At 38.0% G+C, this 15,520-nt stretch overlaps 1 non-coding gene across 1 annotated transcript; it reads left to right on the top strand.

The window, feature by feature from the left end:
- Positions 1-1,771: 1,771 nt before the first annotated feature.
- On the top strand, positions 1,772-1,879 carry LOC141619357 (small nucleolar RNA R71). Its single transcript, XR_012531671.1, has one exon. It is a non-coding gene; the product is annotated as a small nucleolar RNA R71 (small nucleolar RNA).
- Positions 1,880-15,520: the final 13,641 nt, after the last annotated feature.

The following is a 15,520-nucleotide window of genomic DNA, read 5'->3' as shown; positions in this document are numbered from 1 at the left end:
TTTTCACATTAATTAACGCACCCGCGGTGTGTAAAAATGGCCTACCTAATTAATTTGGGGTTTGAGAAGCTTCGGCCATATCAAGAAAAAGGAAGTCTGCGGGTATGAAAAACTTACCAAATTTTGGCACGTCTTTTAAGACCCCTAAAGGTTGCTTTAAAGAACGGTCCGCCATTTGCAAAGTGATACTTGTGCATTTTAAAGCACCCATGTTAAGTCTTTCACAAATTGAAGCACCTAGGTCGCAAAGGGCCTTATCAATGGTATATGTGCCTATAGTGCAAGGAATAGAATAACTACCGGGATCCTTAAGTTTCGGCGGATACTTATTTTGTAAGAGTGCACTACACTCTTCGGTGAAAGCTACTGTCTCAACCTCATTGAATGTTCGTTTTTTTAGCAAGGATTTCTTTCATGAACTTTGAATAAGAAGGGACTTGGAAAAGTAATTCAATAAATGGCACGGTAACTTGTAAATTCTTAACAACATCCAAGAACTTACCAAACTTACCCTTCTTCTTATGCTTTGTTAGGCGATGGGGAAATAACACTTGAGTTTCAATAACTTCCCTTGGAGGAGCATCCTCCACATCTTTCTCTTTCTCTTTCTCAACCTCAATAGAAGCATCCACCTTCTTTGAAATGGCATCACCCTAGCATTAGGAGAGACCTCTTTCTCAACAAGTACCTCTTCACTTTCTTTGGTATCAAGCTTACTCTTTCGCTTGTGCATTGCTAAGCGGTGATGAAATGGTACTTGAATCTTAATGGGAGGTTGTTCACTAGCCTTATTTTGAGAATCTCCCCCAAGCTTGGACCTTTTAGTAACCACTTCATCATCCAAAGTCATGGATGGCCCATCATAGCTCTTACCACTTCGCATAACAATAACATTAACGGTCTCATGTGGTTGCGCACCTTGGGGTGGTAGTTGGCCCGATCTTCTTTTGGAACTAGATGTGGCTAGTTGAGCCATTTGATTCTCTAGCATCTTGATAGCGGTAGTGTGGGTTTGATTACTTTTTTGTATGTGAGCCATCAAATCAGATTGACCCTTAGCCAATTGCATTACCAAAGCTTCAAGTTTCCCTCCTTGGTCATTTTCTTGGACATTTTGGGGGTGGTGGACCTTGGTTTGGTTGGAAATTTTGTTGTGGTGGCCTTTGTTGTTGGTTTTGACTCTGATAGCACGATGGATAATTATACCTTTGTTGTGGTGGAACATAGACATTTTTGTTGTTGAGGTTGAGGCACAATATTTTGTTGGGGTTAAGAGTTAAGCACATTGTTTCTTTTGTAAGACAAGTTCGGTTGAAATTTTGTGTTCGGGTTATAAGTATTTGAAAATGTACCAGGTTGGAATGAAGTTTGTCTAAAAGTTTGATAAGCATTTACCTCCTCAATAGTAGCTTGTAAATGAGCGGTGTAATGACCCGTACCTCCGCAACCGTTACAAACAACAATTTGACTAGTAGAGGACACGACATTGAGTTGTTGAAGAGAAGCACTTGCATCTCGGTCCGTCAATTGTTGTTGGAGTACGGCAATGTGAGCCTTCAAAACGGAAGTATCGGAAGATTCCTCCTTACCCTTGAGTGGCACACTTCGGGAATTGACATATTGGGCATTATGAATCGCCATGGATTCAATCGTGGCATGAGCAATATCGGTGTCAATTTGATCAAACCCCCCATTGTTGGCGGAATAAAGAATTTTTCAGGACTCGGCCCAACATCCATTATAGAATGTTATAGCTAGGAACCAAGAATCCAACCCATGATGTGGGCATTGCCTTTGAAACTCCTTGTACCTTTCCCAAGCTTCAAATAAGCTCTCATGTGCTTGTTTACGGAATCCCGTGATTTGGCTCCTCAATGTTTGAGTTTTCTCCGGTGGAAAGAACTACCCATGGCGGTGCGATCACGGCTATTGATCCATAGTTCTTCCCTGTCCTTCAAAGAGAAAGGGAAAAGTATTTCCCTAATTTAGGCTTGAGTGACACCCGTTTCCCGAATCGTAGAGCAATAGTCACAAAAGTTTTGAACATGCAAATTGGGATCCTCCAAAGGACTTCCCCCAAATTGCTTCCTCTCCACAAGGCTAATGAAAGCCGGTTTGATCTCGAACTCCGGGGCGGTAATTTGGGTAGTAGTGATACCGGTCGGGAGCATAGCCACGATGGGCTTGGAATGATCGGAAAGTTTCACCATCTTTTTGATTGGAGATGGTGGTGGTGGTGGAGATGATGAACTAGAAACTTTCTCCTCGTCAAAAGCTCGAAGATCGTCTAAGTAAGACTTTCTTGTACTTTTAATTTGCACGGGAGAAGCGGCTTCTTTAATTTCTTTCCAAAAACGTTGTCTTCTATTCAAGATTTTCTCGGGCTCGGAATCCGGTGAAAGCAATTCTCCAATACGAGAAGACCTGGGTATAAGACAACAATCTCAAGAAATTTATAAGTAACGGTCTCAAGGAACAAGTGTTCCTCAAGACAAAAGAAAACAAGATAGAAATCAACAATTCTAAACGCAATGAAACCGTGCTCCCCAACAACGGCTCCAAAATTTGATAGGCTTTGTGGCATACCTAATCAAAGATAAATTTCCCTAGACACAAATGAATGTAGTACAAGGGGTCGAACACAAGGAGACGAGAAGTGCGTTATGAAAAGCTATGAATAGACTTCTATCAAGGTCAATTACGATTGATTTGTTTGGTTGGTTTGATAACTTGTAAATTAAACGATGTAAACATATATGATAGAGGAGTCTAGGGGAGTCGGGTCACATATGCAATTGTATATAGATGTTCATGTTAAACTCGGAATAAATAACAGTCTTAATTGTTTAGGCTTAAAGACAACCACCTCTCAGCGTTATTGTCAACCATAGACCGGGTCCTAGAGAACTCTCGTTATGACTAGGTCGTCCTACTAACACATGCTTAGTCTAATTCGACTCCGTGCCTCTCACACTTTTATTAGTGTTCTAGACCGAGTACGCTCTAGTAGCTCACAAAAACACTAATAAAAGTGTGATATTCAATCAAAACCGAGCTAAAATGAGGGGTAAAATCCTATATAAAATGGACAAATCAGCGGAGTATCCAACTCCAATTGTTGACCTCAGATAACACATAAAGTGTACTCGGTCTAGAACTCTAGGTACTACTTACTCGGCCGAGTGGTCATAACCAGTAGCTACTGTCCAAAACTCACATACCCACACTCGGTCGAGTGCCTGGCTACTCGGCCGAGTATCCCCTACTCGGTCGCATACCTGCCCTGCTCGACCGAATCATGCCAAACTATCTACCCTTCGACTTTAACAACACATATATCTATACATATACCATTCTTAAACATGTTACTATCAATCGAAAGCCAAGTAATAACACTCAAACATGCTTCATATCATCCACAATACTCTATATTCATGCAATCATATACTTTCAATCCATCCAACATTCTCACAAGGAACATATATAATGCATGTAACAATTTCCCAAGACACCCCATAGTGACCGGCTAAAAATTGTAAGTGCCAAATTGTGGCTTTAGAAAGTCTCTCAAGCCTTTGCGGTAGCTCCAAACAACTCCTACCCGGGTTCATTATTATTAGACACCCTATGTTCATTTTTTCATTGGTTTTAGGTTCCAAAATCGTCGCTCTGATACCACTTTCTAACACCCCCATATACCAAGGTGCCTTACGAAGGACCACCCTAGCATATCAAGGCGCTACCATCTCAGTTGCCGAGGTATAGTATATCAAATGTGACCATAAAGAAACATAATTTAAGGTTTATAAATTACGGTGCGTACAACGAAAACCAAAATCCAAAAGGTCTACAAAACAATCAATAGAAAGTGAAAAACAACTGTATCAAAAATCAGCCGAAACTAGACATGCTAAGCTAAGTGATGACTCCATCTCAGCCGTGACCCACGAGCTCTGCACTGCATACCTGCTAATCAATTGCTCACCATCCCCGAAGGGATCACCACAATTTTGTAAAACAACGGGGTCAGTCAACTGATTAACCAAAATAAGGAATGCCATAAAATAAACATCCAAGCAATTTATCACACATTCCTCCAACTCCAATAATTTCCAATCATTGACTACACACTAAAGTGTGTAACCCTACCAAATTACCCATCGCAAAAGGTAATCCACACTGCCAGTGAGGACCACAGCCTTACCACATAAGCCCCGCTCAACTCCAAGAGCGAATAACCCAAGTCTATTAATGTGCACATCCCCCTTGTGATGGGAACCACAAGGGGCGAATCAAGGGCATGAAGCCATTCCCGATGATGACTTCACTCAGCCGAGGGCTCACCTCGAGAACCAAAAACAAACCAAACAACCAAACCAAATCATCCAATATATCACAATCATAATAATAATAGTAATCATGCCAATACATCAACCATTATCATCTTATATCCAATTAATCAGGCAACTGAGTAGGGAAAACCCTACCTTATTAGTGAATCTGCAATCAACAAACAACAGCGGAAGCTAGAATTATTCCTCTACAAACTCGTCACCTAGCAATACTCACAACCATACTCTATGTCGCAATCATACCAAAGAACCCTTTTCTCAACCTAAACAATTAGGGCAAAACCCTAAAAAACAACATAACTAATAAACATGGTACTAGTAACTTACCAACTGAATCGATATAGAGAAGATGAATGAAGACTCGAGATCAATCAAATAGCCTTGGAAGTGTTTAGGTTGATTAGAGAGGCGATAAGCATCGTTAGGTTTTGTAAAAGTGATTTATAAACTGATAACACGAAATTTATAATCTCTAATCACCTTAATCAAAACCGCAGAAATAAACTTGTCAGACCGGGTACTCGGCCGAGTACCTGGGATACTCGGTCGAGTACGACTTATTCGGCCGAGTACGACTTACTCGGCCTTGTGCTCCTTGACAGTAACCTGACCAGAAGTCATACGACAACCTACTCCGTCGAGTTCCACTTACTCTACTGAGTAACTAAGGACCAGAAAACCGTGATATTACAACACGTGTAACACTCCCATTTTCCAAGGAGCCTTTAGCAAGACCTCCCTAGCTAACACGGGTGCCACCATGTCGATTGGCCGAGGTAGTACATATAATTAGACCAAAAGAACAATTAATGTTAATAGTACAAATGATCCACATCCGTGATACAACTCATAAACAACTCTGATATCTACTAACTGAAATACAACAGGTGGAATACTACTATCATAAAGTCTAACTGAACTCGATGTTGTCGTGTCCTCACCAACCAACCCTGTAGCTAATCCAGCAGCCATAGACAACCTGAAAAGTCTAACTGCTCACCATTTGCCGGCAATAAAAAAGGGATCACCGCAGACAGAGACAAAACAAGACAACAACCAAGGAAATACCATACAAAGTCAATAACAGTAAATACAATTAACCACAAGATACATACAAACAGGCAATCCACTAAACAACACATAATCAACCGAACCTCCAATTTCCAAACTCCGGTGTAACCTATGTCTGTACCGCAGCGCAGACACCACTAATTCCCATCACAACAGATAACCAGCCCCAGCCGATACCAGACCGCAGCACTGCACATCAAAAGCCCTGCTCATCGCAACGAGCGAACCCAGATCCTTAATGTGCACATCTCCCTTATGACGGGAGTCACAAGAGGTGATACATGTAGGTGAGGTCCATCTCCTGACATGGTTTCACAATCACAACCACAACCACAACCTCTATCACCATCAACAACACAATAATAATAACAATATCGATAATCACATAACCACAATATAAATCCATCTCACGAGTAATCATACAACCATACTGAGTAGGGAAACCCTACCTTATTAGCAAATCCGTGCACCACAATAGAGCCTTTTTATGAATCAAGAAACCAAGCAATCAAAACCAATTCTCCATAAATCAATCACCTACAAGTAAAAATGTATATACCATTACTAACTTTTCTAATTAGCCAACATAAAATCCCTAATTACTGATTTCCCCCAATTTCCAAAAACCAAGGGTTAGGGCACAGTTAAAAATGATGTATAATCATATATTAAGATCTATTATATCTTGCTAACAAAGAATGAAGAGAAATGGAGCTTTAATCCAAATCCACAATTGATCTCCACGCAAAAACGTTTAGGAAAGGTAGAAATGTTATTAGGAATGTTTTAGAAATGTTTTTAGGATTAAGCGATGTTTAAGAAACTGATTAGCCAAAATATAAATAACCCACTTAACCACGAAATCGAACCGATGAAAATAGAACTCGACCGGCTCACTCGGTCGATGAGTCATAATAATATGCATATTTATGCCTCCCCTTAGTAGCTTTTGATACTGTTTTCGTGCTAGTTTATATTATTTATATGCCTTTTATGTTAGAATGTCGATACTTCCGCTTTTTGATGATTAATGCAGGAATGATGCATTTGAGGAGTAAAGGAATGAAATGGGCATCGCGGAGTAGGCATGAAGGAACACACGAAGCACGGCACGGAAATCCATAAGAATGAATGAAGAGAAGTTAAGAAGAAAACACGAACAAAAGAGCTGAAAAGAGTTGATTCTTGGATCGAGTAAGACCAGGCTCGATCGAGGAAGTTGGTGACTCGATCGAGTAACCCCAGGCTTAATCGAGGAACCAATATAATCTATAATTTCCACAATTTTCTTAAATCGGTTATGTTTTACTATAAATACCTAAACTCGTACCCTAGGTTAATTGAGCCTTTATTGCACGTATTTCCATGTAATTTGCGTAGTGTTATGCTACAAATGCCCCTAAATCGTATACTTTGGTTTGCTTTGTCTTATTGGCAGGAATGAACCCGAAGGTAGCGGAATCATGCCTTTTTGTTGTCCCTTAGCCTGCATTTATGGAGATGGAAGAATGGGAGCGGGATTACCTGTGCCTCGAGAAGAGTGAAGTCGTCTCGGAAGCTAACCAACGATACAAGGAGCAAGTTCAGTGGCGGTTTACTTGATTGAAGCCTTTTGTTGGCTAATATGTTCGATCGAGCAACTATGGTGAAGAGAAGATCTCGATCGAAGGGTCTGTTGCCTTCGATCGAGAGGTGGTATTTTGAAAGTCCTCGATCGAGAGGTGATGTCCTCGATCGAGAGTTTTGGATGGAAGAGGTGTTCGATCGAGTAGTTCTGTTACACTCGATCGAGAGCTTTTGTTATTAGACGTAGGATTTAATATCTTAATTATGTTTTAGGTTAATAAAATATCTTCCCTATATAAAGAGAAGACGTGATTAGGTTTAATTATCATTCATTCAGCATACTTTACTCTTAATTACTCAGTAGACATTCTTGGTTTCAAGGTTGCTTTGTTCTCCCGCCGGATCTTAATACTTTGTAATCCTTCTTTCTCTATTACTCAAATTTTAATTCTCTTTTTCATCCTTAATTCTTTGTTCTTAATTTCTGATTTTATTAGTGTCGTTAATTAGTTTATGCAATTCCTTTTTATTCATCTTTATATCACGTCTTTTATTATTTCATTAATCGTTGTTAGTTTAATCATCGCCATGAGTGGCTAATTCTTCTGTTGCTAGGATTAAGGGAGCCATGGTAGTAAAGCAATGATGTTATAATTAGATTAGACGGTTTTGATTGTAATAACTGATTCATAGCAATTTAATTGTAATCGTTTAGTTGAGTGCACGCTTCTAAACTAGTTAATCCGGTTAAATTCAGACCTAGATCGAGAGATTGGAATGAACAGACCTGTTACCAATATTAGACTACACTAATTAGGGTGAAAGCTAAGTTAGTACTATTCTAGGGCGGATAGCGGACCGAGAAGACCTTTCCTTTACCCTTCTCACATCAGACCGACTGACCTTACCTTTGACAGAATTGTGTGATATCATGGTGAACCGACATCCTAGCATTTCTCTCTTTATTTGATCACATCTTATTTCATTTTACTATTGTTATTGTTCTCTCTCTTTTTGCCATTTAATTCAAGTTATTAGTTTAGAAATCAAATCAAAACACCCCCAATTTGTTACCGTGACGAACTATAATAACAAGCAGATATAATAGCCTCCCTGTGGAGTACGATACCCGACTTACCTTTACTATATTAGTTGAGCCGGTTGGTTTATTTTTGATAGGGTTGCGATAGCCGTGTCAAATTTTGGCGTCGTTGCCGGAGAGGCAATTATCCTATTTACTTGTTTATTTTCGTTTGTCTCAGTCTCAAAGGATTTATAATTCCTTGAGACATTTATTATTATTTTTCTTTCTTAGTTTTGTTTATGCCCAGGTCCAACAGGTCAGAATTAGTACCAGCTAATCCTGAACCGGAGCGGCTTTTCGCCGTAGACAGAACTTGTTGAGAAAGAATCTTCAAGAGGAAGCCTTGAGTACTTTTGAACCTAATCTTGAAAACTTTACATTTGCAGAAGACCAGTCTTTAGAAGAAGACACTTCTATTTATGCAACAGTTACTGAATTTGTGAAGATGCCTAATATTGCCTGTCATTCCGAGCCTACAACTGACTCCATTCCTAAGGGCTTTAATCTTGCAACGGAATATGGGAATACATTTGATATTCAGCCATCTTACATTAATCTGGTTGAGAGGAACCTATATCATGGAGTAGCTGGTGAGGACCCGAGGAAGCATATGGAGGTCTTTACAGATTAATGTTCTACCATTCCCGCTACTAAGGGAGTGACACAAGATAAGATAAAGGAAGTCCAATTTCCTTTTTCTCTTACTGATGGAGCCCGAGATTGGCTAACTGATTTAGATAGGACTGCAGCTGGAATTACCAACTGGGAGACCTTGGCCCTTGCTTTTTATAAAAGATACTAATTATACTATATCTCATATAAATAATTAGTTTATCCATTTGGGCATCATCCTATAGGTGTGACCTAAAGGGATCAGCTGATCACCGCCGTCACACGATAGTAATGTCAAACTCTAGTCAGCCAATCATTACCGATTAACGTTGCCAGCTGACAAAAATATATAATATAAATCCCTAATATTCCTTGTACGAGATTTAGTATGTAAACACATTATTGCGGAGGACACTCACTCCAACAATGCTATGCCTTCTTCCTTGACTTATCTTTATGCCCTATTTGTACTGTTCTGGCAAGTACGGGTTTGGCCTACTTGTGATGTTCTGGCAAGTACGTTTTTGACTACTTGTGCTGTTCTGGCAAGTACGGTTTTGGCTACTTGTGCTGGTCTAGCAAATACGATTTTGGCTACTTGTGTTATTCTGGCAAGTACGGTTTTGGCTACTTGTGCTGTTCTGGCAAGTACGGTTTTGTCTACTTGTCCTGTTCTGGCATGTACGGTTTTGGTCACTTGTGCTGTTCTGGCAAGTGAGTTTTATCTTAGTCTTTTCTCTGGGGAAAATTTTAGTCTAAGAGTAGTAAATGTCTTGCTTGGTTATGGTCACTGGCATATGTCTTTCTACACGAGAGTTTACGTCTTATGTGGTTGAATGTAAGAGTCTTGGTCCTATCGGATACTAGAGGTGAGATGCAAGCCTTCTAGTTGCGATATGATAACCAGGATTGATGCTCCCTTTCGTTCTTCTGGTAAGATGCAAGCCATGAGAACGCATGCGACGTTAATAGCCACGTCCCGTGCAATATTTGCTAGAACATTTCCAAAGTAATGGCTATGGTTTTCATCTATATATATTGCTATGATTGACTACTTGTTTATCTATCTCACATGACTTAAGTACTAGTCTTTTATAATTTGGATAGTTGCATATGTCACGTTTCATTGCAATTCCTGCTTGTGATTAACTAACCGTATCTATGTTCTTTCATTTACTTCACTTACTTAAATATGCCTATGACATGCTCAGTTGCTATTCTATCTTGCTTCTCTTATTATTCTAACATGAATGATCCCATGCTTATTAGTTCAAGTGAATCATATCCCGTATTTATTACGCCTTGCCTTATTTGAGTTCTTTGCTCTGTTCATTTTGATATAATGTGGCTGGGAGAACCTTGACTTACTCCCCCCCATCGCCTGTGGCGTTCATGTTTACATGAATGACAGGCATTAGTTGGTGCATTTATGGGGTGAAGACATGTGTGAGCTAGCGAGTACCTTGACCGTTGGAATTTATTTATCTTTTTGCTAAACTCACCTATTTCGTCTTGTCATTCGTGGGATATATTTTCCCCAGTTTTTGACTATCGTGCTTGTATGAACCTTTACTTTAGTTCCGGATACTTTCTTTCCGTCGAGTTATAGTGAATCCCGCGTGTTAAACTTTAAACTTAAATAAAAGTTTTAAAAATTTCATAACTTCCGCTTAAATTTATTAGTTATATTTTCCGCATTATCGCGAGGAGTCACAGTTGGTATCAGAGCCTATGTTGCTCCCGACGCACACACGTGTACCCCAAATTTAAATTCGAACTTGACCTTGAATAATGAATGAGAGATGGGTAGAATTAAGGACCTAAAGTGGTAGTCTGTAGTGTGTTTGCTGTTTGTTAGGTTTTAAATTGTTTGTTAATTGTCAATAATTGGTTATTGTACTCTTGGATCGACAAACCATGAGCTTACCCATGTGGTAATCAAGTCTTGGTGTCTATTGCCGAAAATTGAAGATTTGATCAACCTTTTGAAGAATGCTTCTAGTTCCTCGAAGATATTCCTCGTTCTTAGTGTACTTTGCCTTACTCTTTACTTCTTGATGCTTATTTCTCTTCTAAACTCTCCTTTGTTTTACCTTGGAAACTAGTTTGGTACCCATCCGACCTATCCTTCTTTCTTGTTTCTCCTTCCATAACACCTTGTATAAGGGTCTCTTTCTCTTGAAAAATGTTTCTACCCTTCCCGAAGATCCCTTCCTCTCTTAGAGTACCTCGTCTTATCGTTTTATCTTTGTGCTTCTTTACCTTCCGCAACTCTCCTCTTATACCTCGGAAACTACTTTTGTATCTTTCCTTCTTATAAGACCCCTCATGGACACCTTCATTTTAGTCTTATGGAATTTTAACCTTGGTCAGATAATTTAGTTTTGAGGAGTTTGTTTGTGGTTGACCCATAACCCTTATTTGAGAGATTGTGTTGTTGGAAAGGCTTAGGTAGTCTGGTGAGACATACCTTGGTGATTCTTACACCTAGTTTCTTGATATAAAGTGAGTGTGATTTATTGGTGGGATTCGTTGTGTAAAGTGTGACTTGTACATGTTACTAAGGTTATGGAACTTGAATTTGCTAATCGTATTTGGGATTTGAATGCTTAGTAGGTTGAGCGTTGTTACTTTAGGAGTAAACATAGAGCAAAGTTTATGATGTGAGCTTGGAAGAAAAACCCTTTAGGATATTGATAACCATACATAGATTGGTGTTGTCTTTTGACGTTTGTTGGGGATGAGTATAGCTTTGTTAGTAGTTTTGATCTTGTTTTCGTACTTTGTCTCATGGAATAGCTTATATGTAAAGTGGCGTAAGTTTTTTTGAGGAAATCCTTGGAGGTAATGTGGTTATGAAATTTATTTTATTAAGAAGTTTTAGGAACCGTTTAGGATGATCTTGTTTGTGATTTGAGTATGTAGCGTTTCCTTGTTGTCTAGTCTCCCTTTCTCTTTGACCATAAGCCTTACCGTTCATACCTCTCTTCCTCGTTCGTTGTGCTTCCCTTTAGGATTGATACTAGTGGCCTATAACACTCTATATTCTTTGACCTCCTTGTTAACCTTACCGTGACTTTTTACCCCTAAAAATTCGTCATAGTCTATTTGTTGGTTAAGTTTGGGCTCCTTAGCGTGCTTTGTATTTATGATGTCTAAGTTGCTTTTCATTTTGTGCAATTTCTAACCAATTTGAGTTACCAGTTTGGGTTCATGGTTAAAAGTTTGTGTTACTTTGGCAAAAATTTACTTATTTTAAAGGTTTGAAAATGAAAGTTTGCTTTCAATTTGGTAGGTTCTTAGAAATATTTGATTCTTTGTCGAAGTTTAATATTACATTTTCAAAAACTTAACTTCTTTTAGAGTTTGAAAATGGATCTTTTACCTTCAATGTGGCATTTGCAAAAGAAAATTTAAGTGTATTATCATTTTCATTTGGTTTTAAGGCTGATGGGAAGTTATCATTTTCACTTGTCCTACGCTTATCGGCGAATGATTTTGTTTTGAGCCTGTCTTTGACTTGGAAAGTTAGCGCTGTTGTTTGCGCGACAATAGCAATTTCGTTCCAGGGAAGGAGAATTATACTTTTGAAAACTCTCCATAAATATTTTTTAGAAGAATTTTAATTTTGGATTTCTGCAAATGATTTGGTATTTGACCGTGTCTTTGATTTGGAATGTCGATGTTCTTGAATGCGCAACGAGAACACTTCCTTTCCTTCTCAAACTTACGCGTTTGGAAGATTCTTCTTGAAACTTTTGAAAGAATTCTATTTTTATGATATCAAACCTTGTAGATATTTTGGTTGCTGATTTCGAAAAGTTCGACTTTATCTTTATAACTTTTCGTTTCTGCTTTGATGTTTCGAGGACGAAACTTTTCAAAAGGTGGGATGATTGTAACATCCGCGAATTTTCCATTTTGGCATTTATAATTTAATTAGCCATTTCATTATTTTATTTGTATTTTAAATCCGTTTTTATAAAAAAATGTGGCTTTACATGTATAATAATTTTAATATTGTTAAAAATATCCGTCTTAAGTTTGTAGTAGGTTTAAGATGTATTTTAGTGGTATATCGACTCAATTTAAGCTTTTGAGCCTAATATGACTAATGAGCTTTCCTCTTATCCTTATCCCTTCACCAATCAATGGAGATAAACCCTACCCCTTTATTTTTACTCAAAATTTCAGCAAACTCATCCGTGGCACAAACACCATTGACATAATTTCCTTCAATTCACTAAAAACTCTATCAATCATTTCTTATTCGAATCAAGTAGTTTCCACGCCTATTTATTCCTCTCCTTGCCCTCCATCTTTCTAGGTAAGAAATGTCCCAACTTTCGCCTCTGGCCGTGGCTTTTATGGCACGAGACTCAATGTTAAATCGTCATTTTTGTGTGTAGATGTTAACTCGGACAACCCAGAGTAGTTTTGAATCGGAAATGTGAAGAGCAAAAGGTAAAGGTGATAGGTTACTCGACATTATGTCAATTTTGTATGTTTATATGTTGTAGTATACTCATATGTGTGTTAAAGTTTGAATCGATCTTTACATGTTTTACATGTTTATTGTTGAATAAGTTTGTATGTGAAACCATCTTATGGTTGTTTGAGAAGTTTCTAATCTTTTGGTTACATGAGTGTTTATATGGATGAATTAGTGAGTAAACCATCTTGTTCATGCTTAATATTTTTGTTTAATTATGCCATGAAATTGTTAGTTTGTAAACTATTGAGTTGAGGATAATTAGGTAAAGTTGGTTGCTTGGATATGTAAACTATTGATTTCTGTTTCAAGTATCATGTGAAATTCCTTGTTAATTACATGTTATTATTCAATTGGATTGTAATATTAAGCTAAGATTGATTTGGGTATAACAATGTAGTTTGTATGTGTCGCAGCAAGCAGCCCATTACGGTTTCAGCCTGACCAGTTTTCGTAAAATGGCCATAACAACTTCGTTACTTGTTCATTTTGGGCATAAGACCTACCGTTAGAACCGTAAGAGGATAAGATATCACTTCCAATTGGTTTCACCTGATTATCATGTCTAGAACTCAAGTTATGACCGTTTGAAGTTGATCCTTGTTGTAGTCGAGTACTAAACTTGTTGTTATAAATTGGGTTTTATGTTTCTTGGTGGGTATGCATCTTAACCTTGGTTCTAATGCTTGTGTATGGTATGTTTACATGTTTTTTTTTTATCATTGGAGCCCCTTGCTTATGTCTCATTTACATGTTAAACATCATTTTTGGTTGTTAAGCTTAAATGCGGTCCGGTTTGGGTTTGTTTTCATTTTACCTAGTGTTTCGCATTACTTAATTTATTTGTTATCATTTGTTTATACTTGATGAGTAGCATTTTAGTCGTATTTTACCTATACTTTTATCCTTATTCTATATCGATTTTGTGTGATTTTATTGTTTAATAGCTCATTTTATATGTTAATTAGTAATGATTAGGTTTATAATAATTATTAGAAATAATTAGTTTTATTATAATAAATTAATAATTACTAATAAATGTTGTATTTCAATAATTCGCTATTGCTTTTGTTTATTTAAATTTTGTAGGTACGAGTTCATAAATGTAGCCGAGTAATGAAAGCAAAAAAGACGGTTCAAAGGGGAGGTCAACGATTGACTTCCAACGTTGGTTCAAAGAAATGAAGCCCCTGCCATTTCTTTATTCCCATACGCATCATCAACCATGTTCCATCATCAGACGATCCTTCAAACACCATTAACGACCACAATCCAAACCCGAAAAGCCGTCATCAACAACAGTTCAATCTCTCCTAACCACCATTCATCAACATCACCATTTTCGTGCACCATCACCAACCTCAAGACCTTAATTCGTCTCATCTTCCATCAGCCACCGTGCCCCTACATCAACCACCACGCCAGCCTCGCACCCCCTTTGGCCGACAACCACCGTGAGGAAACAACCACCACCAGAACCACCACCGTCTCCTTCTCTAACCAACAAGCAACAACAACTCGCATCCCCTGCCGTCTTACCGGCTACCGACCCCCAACCGGCTGGGAACACCCAACAATTTCCCTTCTTTTGCTGAAGATCTTGCTACCGGTCATGGCACCGGCAGCCGCCTTACCGGCACCCAACTCCCTCCTCTTCATCTCGCATCAAGTTTTGCAACTCTATGCCGGTTGCCCTGCTGCCGGCAACCCGACTCCCACCACAGCACATGAAAACCTTCTCCTTGGCGCATAGATATCGATGTCGGTCCCTACCCCGGCCGCCCGGCACAGGACACTTGTTGTTGCGTATTGTCTTTTCTTTTCCCCTTTCCCTTTTTGTTTTGTTTTAAGGAAAATGATAAATACAACCCACTAGGCTGTATTTAAGCATTTAATACCCTTCTAAATTTGGTACTAATTTAAAAATTAGAGAGTAAGTTACAAATAAATCAATGTAATTAATGGATTTATTGACTATTTATTTTCTCTTTTAGTTGCTTAAATACAACCCAATATGGGTTGTATTTAACATAACCCTTGTTTTAATTAGTACCGTGTCTTTTGTTTGGATGTGAATCGTGTCTTAGTGAGGGCTTTGAGGGAGTTTTATTATTATTATTATTATTATTATTATTATTATTATTATTATTATTATTATTATTATTATTATTATTATTATTATTATTATTATTATTATTATTATTATTATTATTATTATTATTATTATTATTATTATTATTATTATTATTATTATTATTATTATTATTATTGTTATTATTATTATTGTTGTTATTGTTGTTATTGTTGTTATTGTTGTTATTGTTGTTATTGTTGTTATTGTTG

The sequence above is a fragment of the Silene latifolia genome, chromosome 1, assembly GCF_048544455.1.
Source record: "Silene latifolia isolate original U9 population chromosome 1, ASM4854445v1, whole genome shotgun sequence".
Taxonomy (NCBI): Eukaryota; Viridiplantae; Streptophyta; class Magnoliopsida; order Caryophyllales; family Caryophyllaceae; genus Silene; species Silene latifolia.
The sequence above is the reverse complement of the archived record's forward strand: the minus strand, read 5'-3'. Positions and strand labels throughout refer to the sequence as shown.